Here is a 12,779-nt window from a genome sequence, read left to right on the forward strand (position 1 = left end):
GGATTGACCGGTTTGATTGCCTTGCAGTCCAAGAGACTCTCAGGAGTCTTCTCCAGCACCAGAGTTCAAAGGCCTCCATTCTTTAACGCTCAGCCTTTGTTATGATCCAACTTTCACAGCCATACATTGCAACTGGGAAAACCATAGCCTTGACCAGTGACGTGCGGTGAGGTTTATGGCTGGTGAGACTGGTGACGTCATCAGGAAGGCGGGGAATGGGACCACGTGTGCTGGAGGCTGAGGCTGCCTCAACCTCCAGCTCACGTGATCCCATTTCACGCCTTCCTGAGTGTGCTCCGCCGGCTCGCGCTCCGCAGTCCTCGAAAGCGACTGGGGAACGACGAGAACCTTCCTGCCTCTGCTGGACTTTGCGCGCTCCTCGCAACTGCATGAAATCCAGCAGAGGCAGGAAGGTTCTCGTCGTTCCCCAGTCGCTTTCATGGCTTCATCATCCGGGAGCGCCAGCAACATTTCTGACTCTGCAGCTCCCAGGCGCGGCCGGCCGGAGGTAGCCAGAGTGACACCGAGGCGGTCCGGGCGGATGAAAGAGCGAGTGAGGCAGCCTGATCCTCGGTCGCTCGCCCGCCGGACTGCCTCGGCGCCACTCTGGCTACCTCCGTCCAGCCGCGCCTGGGAGCTGCCGAGGCAGAAATGTTGTCGGCGCTCCCGGATGACGAAGCCACGAAAGCGGTTCCCCAGTCGCTTTCATGCCTTCGTCATCCGGGAGCACCAACATTTCTGCCTCCGCAGCTCCCAGGCGCGGCCGGACGGATGTATATAATATTATAATATTATATATATATATATATATATATATATATAGATAGATAGATAGATAGATAGATAGATAGATAGATAGATAGATAGATAGATAGATATAGATATAGATATAGATATAGATATAGATATAGATATAGATATAGATATAGATATAGATATAGATATAGATATAGATATAGATATATAGTATATAATATTATATACTATTATTTCATGAAGAGAGGTGAGGCTTTGCCTCCCCTGCCTCCCCTGCCTCCCCTGACCGCACGTCCCTGGCCTTGACTATACACACTTTTGTTGGTTAGAACAAAATACACACTTTTGTTGGCTAAACCAGGGTTAGAAAGGATAAATGTGCAAGATTACAGAGGCAAGGACAGATTTTTTTTGCACCAAGTCCCTAAAATGCCAGGGGGTATGTAGGGTGGGGTGGGGTGAGTATTGAAGAAAAATGGCAGACTTTTAAGCATAAGGGTTTTACTTTATATTTTAGACCAGGAGTGTGCAACCTTGGTATCTTTAAGACTCGTTGACTTCCACTCCCAGAATTCCCCAGCCAACCATGTTGTCTGGGGAATTCTGAGAGTGGTAGTCCACAAATCTTAAAGTTGCCAAAGTTGTACATACCCTGTTTTCAACTATCACAAGGGTTAGCAACCCACGGCTCTGGAGCTGCATGTGGCTCTTTCATCCCTCTGCTGCGGCTCCCTGTCGCTGGTCGGCAATTGATAGGGCTTTCAGTTAGGACAGGAAGAGGAAAAAGGATGCCGCGCTAGGAGGAGACTCTATGGTGGGAGAACCTGACTTCTGGTCAGCTCCAGAATTAAACAGGGGTTTCTGGTTAGGACCCTTGTGGCTCTTTGAATCTTTAAGGTTGCTGACCCCTGGACTATCACAACCCATGCATAATTATGAGATGAGGTTCTCTGGCCAGATTGTTGGTGGTAGCTTCCTTCCCCAACCCCCCTATACTGTATCCACAACAAACTACTTCCTGCTTCACATTGTTGTGCACAGAAACTAGACAATATCTGGAGAATTCCATTCAACAAGGCACAAAGGAACCAACATGCTCGGCAGGCTGCTATTCCCATCTATGAAAGAATGCAGTCCAGTGGGACCCAGAAGCCTGCACCTGCCTTCTGGAGCAAGACTCTCATCCAGGGAGCCCCAATCCTGCTGTCCTTCAACACCTGACTCATTTCTTGGACTCCGGACCAGGATTTTACCTCTGCCCCTGATTGTGTATTGAGTAGAATATATTGACTTGACTGGGTTAATTTGTTGTTTTAATTTATCCCTCACCTCCCTCCCAACGGGCTGTTTTTATTCTTGTTGGAATTGTTTGCAATAATGTTTTTAATCCTTGCGAGCCTCCCCAAGTCACAGTATTGGAATGGAAGTTGCCAAGACATAAACAAAACAGGTTCTTGATAGCAAGACTAAAGCACAGAGTGGAGGGGGGAGAGTAAAGACATTTATCTCTTATTTCCCTCCCTCTTTCTTTCTTTCTTTCTTCCTTCGTTTCAAATATAATATTCATCTTGGGTGCCTCTGTGCCTCGTTCGTAAGGATGAGAAGGGGGTGGAGAGAAAAGGAGCAATTATATCTGAAATGCCACCATGGGTGCCTCGCTCTTCTAACTTCCTCCACTGAACAGCAGCCAAAGCTTCGTTTCTTTAAAAAAAGGTATTTTATTTTTAACAGAGTGGGGAGTAAGAAGTAATCCTACCCAGACAGAGACTCTCTCTTTGGAATTGAAGAAGCCAGCTTGGAAGGACTAGCCGTCAAAGCAGAGAAACCATAATGTGAAACAGACTTGATCCAATGTTATCTGCTAAAATGGGAAGTGGGGGAGCGATGGAAGGGGGCAGTGTATACCCCTTTCTTTTCGTAAAATGCTTTTGGACCTGTCTTGAAAGACTTGGGGCTGCCAACATTGCTGAAGGATGGGAAGATGCTACCTTAAAGGGATCTAAAAAGATAGTGGAGGGACTCTGGGGGGGGGGGGGGTGAGAGAAAGAAGGAAGCAAAAATAACCTCCTGCAGCATTGGCGAGGAGCTATGCAAGCCAAGGTTTCTATGAAGGAGTGTGTTCAACTGCACCACCTGCATAAATTATGCAAATGTCCTTTATTGCATAATTTATTCGGCTAGCCAAGAGTCCCTGCCAGGTGTCCAAGTCTGTTTCTTGAGCTTCTTTACTTCTATTGCCCATCTTTCTGGCGGTGGCTCCTTGTTGGCCACCATACAGTAGATGCATTGGTGATGCTAAATGACCTCACTGAAAGGGCACGGTTAATGTATCTAGCTTGCTATCTCAAAGTAATAAATAAATAAATTAGCGAGCTGAAAAACTATGCTACTGAAATTGAATGGCATAAATGAACAGCGGTTCACAGGGCCCTGGGACCAGAGGTGGTATTCAGCCGGTTCAGTCCGGTTCACCTAAATCAGTAGCGGAAATCGCCAATGGGCCCATTCACCCAGTCTCTATGCTGTCCTTTTTAGGCACATTTTTGAGGCCGGCAACATGCGCGGACGTTGCATGCGTGAGCAAAGTGATGCGCAGAAGGCCGGGTACATGTGCGGAGGTGGTGCATGCGTGTGAGAAGCAGGCGGCACCAAACTGGTGGTAACAAAATGTGACACACACAAACACACACACACCCGCTGCCTGGGATCTGTTAAAATGGGGTTTGGGTCATCAATTGGCTGACTAGCTGTGGAATAAAAGATGTTCAGCTTCCCAAAAGATGGAAAGGTTAAAAAGAAACTCCGACAAAAACTACAGTGCAACCTCAATTTAGCATTACAATTCATCACCCTTTGCTCAGGACGCATAATTTCTCTGACATATTCATTCCTTAGTTTGGAGTCTCCTACTTTCCTGAGTACAACGTGGCCCTACACAGAATTTACACTCAGCTGCGCTGGTACCATGATACATTACATTTGATTACAAAGCAGAGTGCCATTATCTGAGGGCCTGAATCAAGTTTGGAAGAATTGTTGACCTGGAGTTAAAAAGACAGAGGGCTAGAGAGGGCGGAAGGATGTTTTCTGAATGGCTAGAAACTTCATTTACCAAATGGGGGGGGGGGATAAAATTCTAAGGTTGTCCACCAGTGTGTTGCTGCAAAACCAGGAAGGGCTGAAGCATCTAAACAACTGAACACAACCCCTAGCATGGTTCATATTATTCATTTTTAGTATGCATTTTTCAGTCTTTCAGGAATCACTAAGCTTTTATTGCTTTCCCATGAGCAGCAATTCAGGGGACGTTCAGACATTCACAGAAATAATGAAATTATTATAAGGATGACAGTGAATCACACTTTCTTTATAAAAAAAAATATGCTTCCAGATAATGCTGGAAGCTCCGATTAAAATTATACCTCCCCCTGGAAAAGCTTGACTGCTTCATAGTTAAGCAAATCTCAATCCGAAGGGGTTGCTGAACCGAGAGTTTGGAATGTATTTACAAGGACAGTGGGTTTATTAACAGAGGAGATAACTCCTTAGAGAGAGAGAGAGAAGTATCAGTGTTCACAAGCAAAGACTGCCTTCTTCTGGGTACAACCAAATACTGTTGCGTGCATTTAGGTTGAGTGAAAGAAAGAAAATAGGGCTATAAATAGCCATAACCATGAGACTGCTACTTCTCCCCCAAATAACTTTCTTCTTGCCCTTATTTGGATCCTATCCTTGCTTATCTTCTTCATTTCTCTTAGGTCATGTGACACCGGGCACAGCTTTCGGCATTTGCAAAAATATGCAAGCATTTGTGAAGCAAATACACTTTCTACCCTCCCCCCCCCCTTTACGGAGGACTGAGGCAAGTGTTAAATCTTAAGGCAGCTGTCTTAGATATCCTGACACCAAGGCCAATGTGTGGCCAATGGCTACGTGAATGAAATATCATTAGATGGTGTTAGGAGGTTGTGGCATCCTGCTTTAAGGACAAAGGATTAGAAGCCAAGAGTTTTCCACAAAACAATGCCAGAGATGGAATTCGGCATATTACCAAGGATGACAGCAAAGTCACGGCGACAATGTGACATTGGCCCACAGAAGCTGCCTTAGATCAGTGACACAGAGACCAGGACTTCCAAGCAGATTCATGTGCAATAAATAAACATGCCTGGCTTACGGTCAAAAGATTCTTCCTGGGTGAGTGGGGGGATTTTCTTTGCTTGGCTTTACAGTTTGACAAAGGCCTGGCGACAATGCTTCTTGTGAAGGACCTTGCCATTTCTCAAGCAGGGATGGCCAGATGGCAAGCTGCAGGCCACATCCTTGTTCTCCAATCACCCTGGTAACTCTTCCCAGATTTTTGAGCCAAGGATGATCAAACATTTGTGCACTATGGCACGAAAGGCACATGATGCAGCAATCTTGCTGAAGCCAGTGACTCAAAATCGGATCAAACACCTCGAACAATTAGTATTCTGAGGCGAAGGTCTGCAGATGCAGCCTAACTTCTCATCCTGGGCAACAGGTGAGCCATAAAGGCTGGGAATTCATGTGACGCGTTCCTGAGAAGCTGCATTTAGCAGAGTCTGGGTTATACCACTGAATCTCTCCCCCCGCCCCAGCTGTTTTTCTCCCCCCTCTCCCAAACTGCAGTGGCTTTGCAGAATCTGAAGCAAATGACTCTTTCCCTTTTAACTAGCCAACTTCTGAAAGTGCAAGTCTTTTTTTTTTTTTTACATAGCTAAGATAAGTGGGGACACAGTAGCTCAGTGGCTAAGACGCTGAGCTTGTCGATGAGAAAGGTCAGCAGTTCGGTGGTTTGAATCCCTAGCGCTGTGTAACAGAGTGAGCTCCCGTTACTTGCCCCAGCTTCTGCTAACCTAGCCGTTCGAAAGCATGTAAAAATGCAAGTAGAAAAATAGGAACCACCTTTGGTGGGAAGGTAACAGCGTTCCGTGCACCTTCGGCATTTAGTCATGCCGGCCACATGACCACGGAGAAGGTCTTCGGACAGTGCTAGCTCTTCGGCTTTGAAACAGAGATGAGCACTGCCCCCTAGAGCCAGGAACGACTAGCACATGTGTGCGAGGGCAACCTTTACCTAAGATAACTGGCACTTCAGAATAGTGCTGAAGAATTCCCGAAAACACACTAGGTTTGTGTGTCCTTGGCCTGCCCCGCCTTGCACCAATTCTGGCTTAAGTAAACATTTGATGGTAATAAAAGCCAGGGAAAAATGTTAAAATCAGATGTCAATCCTGTCAGAAATGAGACCCACAGTTTTGGGTTTTTTTTAAGTACAGGTAATCCTTGACTTACAACAGTTGGTTTTTAGTCCCAAGACCATGTGATCCCCTTTTGACAAGCAAAGTCATTGGGGAAGCCAGATTTGGGTTACTAACTTATCAACTGCAGGGATTCACTTAACAACTGAGGCAAGAAAGGTTGTAAAGTGGGCCAAAATTCACTTAACAAATGTCTCACTTAACAGCAGAAATGTTGGACTCAATCGTGGTCATAAGTCGAGGACTGCCTCCATTGATTTTTTTTCCATGGGACAAACTCTTCCTGTGTTCTTTTATTTTTGCTAACTACGTTGCCTCTCTCCAGTTTTTATTTTACATTTCTCACACTCCCATTCCATCATCTTGGTTTCTATCTAGTATTCTACCATCGGTTAGCCTGCCCTGTTGACAAAAAACAAGCAAACCCATATAGACCAAAGTCAGATGTTTTTCATTTTCCAAGACAGACCCACTAAGATTGGAAACTTCACTCCATTTTAACTAAAAAAACTGTTTTAAAAGTCACACCTGATCCCTGAAGTGGCTTTTCAGAACAAGCTGAAATCCCAGAAAGTTTTTCTTGCAAACAGTTAACCACATTTCAGGTGGTGATGAATACAAATAATTCCAGTCTCCTACCCATAATTATACCAAAAGAAAAAAGAAAACGAAAGGGAGGAATGAGAGCACAAAGCTCACATACAGTAGGTTGATAGAAATAGCAATAGCACTTAAGACTTCTATACCGCTTCACCATGCTTTTTACAACCCTCTCTAAGCAGTTTACAGAGTCAGCATATTGTCCCCAAGAAATCTGGATCCTCATTTTACCCACCTCGGAAGGATGGAAGGCTGAGCCAACCTTCAGCCTGGTGAGATTTGAACTGCCGAACTGCAGCTAGCAGTCAGCTGAAGTAGCCTGCAGTACTGCACGCTGAACCACTGTGCCACTGCAGCTCTTATTGATTCTCCTATCGTGTTTCCCCGATAATAAGACAGGGTCTTATTTTCCTTTGACCCCCAAAATATGCACTTGGCCTTATTTTCAAGGAGGTTTTATTATTTTTGAAGTACAGGAGGCGGAGAGTGTGGTCACCTCATAGCTGCTCTGTGTTGTAATATTGTCAGGGGGGCTTATTTTGGGGGGAGGGCTTATTTAGCGCATATACTCAAAAGTCTGATTGGGCTTATTCTCCAAAGAGGTCTTATTTTGGGGGAAACGGGGTAATGTTGAATTATACTTTTAATGACACAACCAAACAGCCCAGGATTTGTTGGCTTAATCTCAGGAAAGCCACTGTGGCTGGCAGTCACCCATGGTGAATAAAAATTCACAGGTAGTGAAATACCAAATTTACAGGTAGTCCGCAACTTACAATTCATTTAGTATCCAAAGTTACAACGGCACTGAAAAAAATGACTTATAACCACTTACAACCTTTATAGCATTCCCCACGATCATACATGTGGCAACTGACTCATACTTACAACCATTGCTGTGTCCCAAGATCCCGTGATCCCCTCTGATAAGCAAAATCAATGGGGAAGACAGATTCCCTGAACAACTCTGTTGCTAACTTACCAACTGCAGGGATTCACTTAACAACTGTGGCAAGAAGTGCCATAAAACGGGGCAAAACGTACTTAACAAATGTCCCACTTAACTTCATAAATTTTGGAGCCCATCATGGTCGTAAGTCGAGGGCTACCCGTATTCACTTTATAAACATGAGCACTTGGCATTTCAGGCTAGGAGGATTGTTGATAAATTGTATTTTGATGGGGGATCTAGGAAGTGACATTCACTGAGGTGGTAATGTATTTTGTGAAATCCAGTGCACAGCTCTGATGGATAAAAAGAATTGGGGAGTGAGCTTCTGAGGCCTACAAACCGGGCAGATATGCTAAAGGAGACAACACTTTTCTGCTTTTCTTCTTAGTATCTTTCAGCCTAGACCAGTGGTTCCCAACCTTTTGGGGGCCATGCCCACCTAAGCATTTCTAAAATCCTGATGCCCTCCACCCCTCCATCCCGTGACATATAATTCTTACTTTACTCAAAAAGTGAACTCATGCGGAGGAAGTCTAAAAGACCATTAACTTGGTTTAAACAAAATTCAAATTGCCCCCATTAAAAATCAAATTGCCCCCATTTGGGGCGTGGGTCCCATGTTGGGAACTACTGGCCTAGACTCTTTGTCCCTAAAGAATTAGGAAAGTCTCCCACAATGAAACAGAAAACTTGGTAACATTCTCACTTTTTTTAATACAATCTCCCACTTTGTACCAATAACAAGATTCTTGATGCAGGAATCTTTGATCAGACATTTTGATTTGCTTTCCCTACCCAGAGAGAAAAATGCATAGCCTCAACAGGTAGCCCTTCATCTCCTGTCTTCATACAGACCATCCTGTGGCCACAGTTAGAGAAATCATTCCACCAGACGTATCCCTAGGACATCCTGAATTACCTTTTAAAGCTGCTGGATCTTCGTTATTTTCCCTCTTCAAAGGAACTCGGAATTGGAGCAAGCATACCGTTGTTCCCTTAGAAAAATCTGTTTTACTAATTGGATTTAAATTTATCTTAAAGATGTAGGTTTTTTTTTTTTTTTGCAGTACAATCTTAATGCATTTATTGAGGGTCAACAAGGCGAACTCTGAAAGGATACATAATAGGAACTGGTGTCAGGTAAGTTTGTGTCAAGATATAACTCTATTGTCCTTCTCTCCTCCCCCCCACCATGTGTATTTTTAAAGTGCTCTAAACATGGCACACAGTATGAACTTGGTTACCTCCTAAAGTATGCATTTCTGTATTCTTTTATGAAAAAGGAACTGGGCTACCAGAGAACTATGCCACTTGACTGATCCAAAACTACCTAGTCATCCGGCACCTGCAATTAAGCTTCTTGCTCCTAAAAATGCAGTCCGGACAAAATTCTCCAGCTCCTCTACTCTAGAGGAATGACTGATGATGGGCTTATTTTTGAATTACTGCATTTCGGGATCTAAGTTACAGACGTTTCATTAAAATGCCCGTCTCGTGCTTGGAGTGATGGATGGACCACAAGAACGAGGGAGACAAAGAGTGTGTCTTGTTATTTCCCCATCTTAATGATGTGTTACCATATTTTATACATAATGATCACTGCTTCCGAGACACCCATGGTCCATCCACAATTTATCTGTTATATTTAAAAATTAAATACTTATTTTACCCACAATTTATTTTCCAAAGCATCAGGAGGCAAGACAAGAAACAATGGATGGAAACTAACCGAGAGAAGCAACCTAGAATTAAGGAGAAATTTCCTAACAGTGAGGACAATTAACCAGTGGAATAGCTTGCCTTCAGAGGTTGTGGGTGCTTCATCACTAGAGGTTTTTAAGAAGAGCCTGAACAGCCACCTGTCTAAAATGATATAGGTTCTCCTGCTTGAGCAGGGGGTTGGACTAGAAGACCTCGAAAGACCCTTCCAGCTCTGTTCTGATTGATCGAAAACTCTTGGTCAGTTAGAGATATGGCTGCAATTTTAACTATTCTTTCTTTTGGGTGCCACAATCTTTTATTCCATACTCATCTCTTCTTGCTTTCTCCGTCATACTCATGGTTGTTTCAAGCTACTTATTCTAAATGTTTGGAACCATTATGTATGATATGAAACAGGACAGAAAGGAGGGAGCTCGATTGCTCATCACCAGCTGCAGTTGGTGGCCAACTACTGTGTTTCCACTAAAATAAGAGTGGGTCTTATATTAATGTTTGCTCCAAAAGATGCACTAGGTCTTATTTTCTGGTTAGGTCTTATTTTTGGAGAAACATGGCATTAAATGCCTCCATCTGGTGGACACTTCACTGGGGCTTATTTTAGGGGGTAGGGCTTATATTACGAACATTTCGAAAAATCATGCTAGGACTTATTTTCCGGTTAGGTCTTATTTTTGGGGAAACAGGGTAAGTCAGATGCCATTCGTACCCAAGTGCACCCAAAGTATATCATCAGGTTGCTTTAAAAAAAAGGTCTACCACCATGGTTGTGGCTGGAAATGGCCAGCTGGAGCCCATATTTCCCCTATCTAAATCAGTGCTGGCTATATGTTTGTCCTAAGCTCAATTCTCATTGTTAGGTCTGTTCCTTAAGGCCACAAGTGGCTTCTTCTCTTTTGTGTCCAAGAAAATACTTCCTTTAACCTCCAAGATCTTGCCCCAAGCGTTCCTGTCAGATGAGATTTGGAAGGTGCTGGGAACACAGCCTTGCCGGCAGTCCCATCAACTTTGTGGCCTTCTGAGAAATCTCACGTGCTCTTCTTGGCAGTTGCAAGGCAAAACCCCTACCCTCTTTCATTAGTTTGATCTAAAGTATCATCACACATCTCTGTGTTATTACATATGCTGAGATAGGAGCCTTTTTTTTTCAACTGAGCCTGAGATGTTTAGATTTGACGGCTGCTGTGAACGAGGAGTTTTCTCGGCCACGAGAGAAGAATGGTATGCATCAAAAATGACAATAAAACTCCACAGACAACCATTTACGCAGAGAAGAAAAACTTGCACATTGCATGTGTCATTTGATTTCAACTCCACCTTCGCCCACCTGTCTTCTTCTCACGCCCTTCACATTCTTCTCCATCGCCCAAGCCCATCCAGTTGGCCTCCTCCCTCCACATTCTCTTTGTGCCACATCAGACACTAACACCCCACCTTCAAGTCCTTCCTGCAGACCCTCAACCAAATATACATATATAGATCTCATCTTGTTTTCCACCGGCCACCTGATTCTCCCCCACACCCCGGCCTTGCTCCTCACATTTCAGGTTCATTCAAATGCAGTTGTCCCAGGTGTGTTCATTCAAGGCAGATGGTGCACCTTGGGGAGAAGGTCTCATGGACATGGTTGGGCCTTAATAGCTTGGACCCATAAATAGCTTGGGCCCAGAGAACTGCATGTGGTGTTCTGTTCTGTTGGTCTCGAGGAAATTGGCAGAGAAAGTCACTTCTAGGGTTGCTGGAGGGTGGGAAGGGAGAGCAGGGCCAGGCAGACACGTCTGACCCACTGCAAGTACACCTATGGAAATAAACCTGTGGCTGCCCCGTTACTGTGGGTTTAATTTTCCTAAGAGACACATCAGAGCCCAAAGCTGAGAGTTTTTCAGAAGCATTTAAGAGCCCTCGTCTTGCTACTTTCTGGTATAGCAACAAAGCAGGCAAAGAAAGTAAAAAAAAAAACGAAAGTTGGATTTTGCAGGCCGGGGTCCTTTTAAGGAAAGGGGAACTTTGGAGAGCCAGCTAATTTCTTCTGTTTGGAATATTGTCATCTTGTGAGGATCTGAAGAGCAGAGTGGAAGAGGGGGGGGAGGGAAACACCCTAGGAAGCCTGCAAGCACCTTTCTGGTGTCTCAAATATTCAGACTTCTACCAACTCAAACTCTCTGACTGGTTGGCGGGGGGGGGGGGGGATGGAGTTATGGATCTCCCCCCCACTTCCAATGCCCCCTGCCCCACTGCCACAGGATATGGGGAGATTGAATCCTCTTGTTCGCCAATATACACACTTTGAGCAACCTTTCTCCCACTCCCCACGTCTCCCGTCTCTGTGCATTTTGGCATACTTTCTCCCCCACTGCATTTGACTGCCAACACTATTAACATGAAGTGTTGGAGGGGGGGGTGGAGAGTGGAAGGGAGACAGAGAGACACACACACTCACACTCAAACACTCACATACATACTCATGCACACAAGCCTTTGGCTCCTGCAGCAAAACCCATCTCCTCCATCATCACCTCCCCACTGCACAACGCACAATGCACCAACGATAAAGCAAATCTCCCATTTCCTCTCGCCCAGCCAGAAGCCTAGGCGGGAACACTGGGACCAATTCTCTTCCTTTTCTAGCTACCCACTGCTGATGTGAAGTGGGGCATGCAGCCCGTCACCCCACAGAAGACCATCCACCCCTCCCCATATAGATTCCTGGGACTGGAGCCTTTTACACACACACACACACACACACACACACACACACACACACATATATATAATAAAGAAGCGGGATAAAGGAGAGGGAGGAGCCGTATATAAGATATGCGTGTATGTGTGTGTGTCTCCACTCTCCACGCACACATATACCCATTAGTCACCAGGATTCTTTTATTGTTGCAGCATCTGCCCTGAATTCTCCTTTCTTCCTTTTCTTTTCTTTCTTTTTTTTACCCCCCCCCCCCATTGTTTAAACAAGACACAAGAAATGCGGGTGGGAAAGTGTGCTCTCTCTTGCCTCTGCAGAAGACAAAAGCATGTGGCATGGTGATTATTAAACATCTCTTTTGGTGTCTGTCTGCCTGTAACTATGGATGTGTGCGCCTCCCTCTCATTCGCTCATGAGATTAGCACAAATTTAGAGGGGGGGAAGTAAAAGTAAAAAGGGGAACAAAGTGGAGGAAAGATTTTGACCCACCCGTATGGGTAAGGGAAAAAAAAAACATCATGCTACAGGAGTTGCAGCTGAATTGTTTCGCAATTCAGTCCCTTTCTCTCTTTCTCTCTCCCTCACTTTTTCAAATCTTAACTCAGTGGGACGACCCACTCAGTCTGCAAAGATCTCCCTTATTCCCCAAACACAAAACAAAATAATGCTCAAACTAAAATTAGGAAGGTAAATGAGGCTTTTACCTCCCTAATTACCTTTGTGGGGGGATAGGTAGATTTTTAAAAGCAAAGAGGAGCTAATGAAG

The 12,779-nt window shown here is 44.7% G+C and overlaps 1 protein-coding gene across 1 annotated transcript in view; it reads right to left on the reverse strand.

Annotated features, from left to right (window-relative positions):
• The window catches only part of STX1B (syntaxin 1B), a 59,251-nt gene that overhangs the window by 44,563 nt on the left and 1,909 nt on the right, over positions 1-12,779 (reverse strand). The window lies entirely within an intron of this gene.

The sequence above is a fragment of the Natrix helvetica genome (assembly GCF_964273705.1).
Source record: "Natrix helvetica genome assembly, chromosome: Z".
In the NCBI taxonomy this organism is placed as follows: Eukaryota; Metazoa; Chordata; class Lepidosauria; order Squamata; family Natricidae; genus Natrix; species Natrix helvetica.